The sequence below is a fragment of the Corylus avellana genome, chromosome ca2 (assembly GCF_901000735.1).
Source record: "Corylus avellana chromosome ca2, CavTom2PMs-1.0".
NCBI classification, from domain to species: domain Eukaryota; kingdom Viridiplantae; phylum Streptophyta; class Magnoliopsida; order Fagales; family Betulaceae; genus Corylus; species Corylus avellana.
The window spans coordinates 12,697,929-12,701,549 of record NC_081542.1 but is presented as its reverse complement, the minus strand read 5'-3'; positions in this window follow the sequence as shown (position 1 = coordinate 12,701,549).

Here is a 3,621-nt window from a genome sequence, read left to right as displayed (position 1 = left end):
AAGTGTTTCATCCTTTTTAGTATTAAAGTATACCCCTTGATTATCGGGTCGTCGACGGTGCCAAATTAACAAGCTAGGGTTTCAGTTTCAAAAATATCGGCGATATATACATCTTGTCAATCGACATTCAAGAACCAAGATATTCGACCAATCGATATTAGTGTTTCATGACAATGATTTTTTTTTTTCCTCTTTCTTCTTCTTTCTTGTTTTTGAGAAACATGACAATGATATTTTTTTCTAATTCATGACAATGATATTTGACTATGTTGTTAGATGGATATTTTCCAATAAAAGTTAAGATATATTTACCAGTAAACCATTTCGTATTTTTTAATTTTTTGGTGATATTATTTATTGATATTTTAAAATAGCCTTCACATCGATCATTATCTTGTTTTCCATAAGTAATAAAGAGAGATCATTATATCTGGACATGATTTAAACCATGTCCGATCTGGACTGACCACCCAATTTCGTAAAGATCGAGATCACTAATGTTGGAAAGCACCACTCTCTTCCCTAAGAAATTAATTGATTTTTTTAATGAATTATCTTTTCATTGATATAACAATTAAATAGGGAAAAATGCTCTATACTATGTTAAAGATATAATTTGAAATCTTCACGTACAACTCAAACATTATCTATGATATACACAATAGCTTCTCGGGCTATTATAAGACAATTTCTATGAAAGTCACCGTCTTAATCAGTTTCAGATCTACAGCAAATTTTGGAGAATCACATCTCTATCAGCTGCCAGGTCCTTGATTCCTTGACTTTTTTTTTTTAATTAATTTATTTATTTTTAATTTCCGCTACTAATACTTTATTAATCGCAATCCCTTTCACTGCATTTACCATAGTAATAATTCTTCTTTATGCTTGATAACTCCTCCGTCATCAGTCTATGGTTTATTCCCAGAAAAAGAACCATAAGAAAACCAAAGACTAGCTGGAAACCAGTTCCGTTATTTTTAAGGATTCGTGAAAACAAAACCTAAGAAAATGAATAAAATTTCATTCAATAGATTGCTACTAAAAGCAGATCTAGAGAGAATATTTTCTTATTTAAAAATAATGAAAATACAATAACAAAAACCCAACACATCCTCACGCGTGGAGCCATCGCCGACCAGCCACGCGCCGCTAAAAAGCACCCCAAGGACCATTGACACACACACCCTAATCGATCTATGGTGGAGGCGGAAAAAGGGAGGGGGAAGGGGAAAGAGAAAGGGGGCGGGGAGGAGGGAGTCGTAACTCCTTCCCCCCACTCTGTTTATATGTTCTCTTTGTTCTGCTCTCTTTCTAGGGTTTGACGGCTTCTCAACAATACATTGGGAAAATTAATTGATTAACAATGGGCTTATAACATTGAAAACCAAAATGGAAATCAGGTTACCTTGCAATATAAGAAATAGGAAAATTTTAGATGTTCTTCTAGTTAGGGCTATTATGAGAAAGTTAGTTCCTTACATAGCTTGGACAGGACATCCAATCCATGTTGTTGTTCCTCGATCCAAAGAATAATATGTTCCAGTAATTCCTTACAAGTATTATTACACCAAGTAATGCTAAAAAGAAGACCCATGTTTATTTTTATATCCTTCTAATCCAATGATAATTTTAAGAACTACGTTAATTTTGGGAGGACATGAGTCTTCTTTTTAGTATTACTCTATCACAATATTACCATAATCAAATCAATTGCTATTCATGAAAGCTAAATTGATATTTGATAATTGGGTCAAAGTAAGAACTCTTAATTCAATTAGTTTGTATCCCCAATGAGTAATTCAATCAGCTGTGGACCACGCCTAATGAAGCGGAAGTCATTAGTTCAAATCTCCCATCTTCCTTCCCTTGTGTGGACATGTAAAAAGTTAAAAATAAAATAAAAATAATCAATTAGTTTGTTTTTATCACGATATATGAAGATTTGTTCCTTAATTCGAAACTTTATTGCAATTTTTTACTTTACTCTTATTGTGGTGTTTGATAATGGTTTTTGGAGAGCCTGGTTACTGACGACCTCCAAGTAGGTCACCCATCGAACGCCCGACCGGCCACAACCGAAGGGCTTAAAAGGCCGACGATCGATAACCAAGGAGCCTAGAAGGCTTGATGGCCTGCAGCTCAACAACCAATAAAGATCTGGCTGCACTCTTGCAAAGATGTAACACCCAACAGATGATTCCTCACTCCGGCACCTCAGCCAAGTGTGTTCCCACCCACCACAACAAACATAAGGAATCTTCACATCAGTAGCATACTATTGGCAGGAACACCAATATTCCTAAAACCCTAAAGAGGAAGGGCGAGTGACGACGGTTCATATATAGAAGAATAGAGCATTCACTCATATATCGCTAATTTTGCCGAGTAATGCTATAATTAGAATTTGTATCCCCTATTTTATTCTCTCAAGCTGATACAGTTTTTAAAATCACCATTAGAATAAATTATTATTGAATTTTGATTTAATTATGATTTTAATGCCATATCACCTTTGTGAATAAAAAGTCTTTTTTATGTATAGATCGAATTACTCAATTTTGCCCTACCAACACTACTAAAATTTTCTCTTGCTCTCAACCAACTTAAGAGTCGGAATGCTCTAGCTAGCTGGATCCACCTAACCTTTTTCCTCCGTTACAGATCCTCTCTTTGGTGACTGATGTGCGGTCACTATATTAACAGTTTTAAAATTATTTTGAAGTTTTTTTGTTTGAAAAAAATGTTTTGATATGATATATATATATTATGTAGGTCAATATTTGAAAAGTATTTTATATTTTGAAAATTAAGTATTTTATAAAGTACTTTGAATTTTGATTTTTTTTTATTCTAATTTTGAGAAAAGTGTACTAATTTTGTTTTTTTTTTTTTTCAAAATTTTAAAAAGCAATTGATAATGCGAAGAAGCATATATAAGTTCACTTAAATGTAGCCATTTTTCATTTTTAAATACCAAACTCCTTTTCTCTCTTCCTCCTCCTCCATTGTTTTTATATTTGGTAAGTAAAACAATAAAACTAAACTGGTTCTTCACTGTTCACTAGGCTCGTAGCGTTGTAATGTTTGTTGCAACGAGGGAAAAAAAAACAATAAATTGACAAGTGGGTAGCGCAGAACAACTGGTGGCCTCCAATGCAAGCTCGTTAATATTGTTAACTTCTCCAACGCCCAGTCTTCGCCACCTAATCACTCTCCACCTCTCTCTCTCTCTTACCAAGACAAAACTCGCACGTGCACACAACTAACGAAATCTCCCATACACGTACTAGAGCGTGACATGTATCAGAACTGTCTGGTAGACCGACCAGTCAAAACCCACAATCTTTCACTCTCTCTCTCTCTCTTTCTCTCTCACACACAAACCCTAACCACTCTCTCTCTCTCTCTGTATTGAAATTTCTTCTACCAAAGCTAACGACCTTTCAATATTTTCATTTTTTTTCCATCGTCAACGTTTACAAAACGTGGGATTTCTTGGGCAATTCACATATCCTCCTCAAAGTCATCTACCTTTTCTCTCCCTCTCTCACCTGCAGGTCTGCCATTTTACCTTCTCTTCTTTCCTAAAGTTCCTCCCCACTCCACCCCACACCCCAC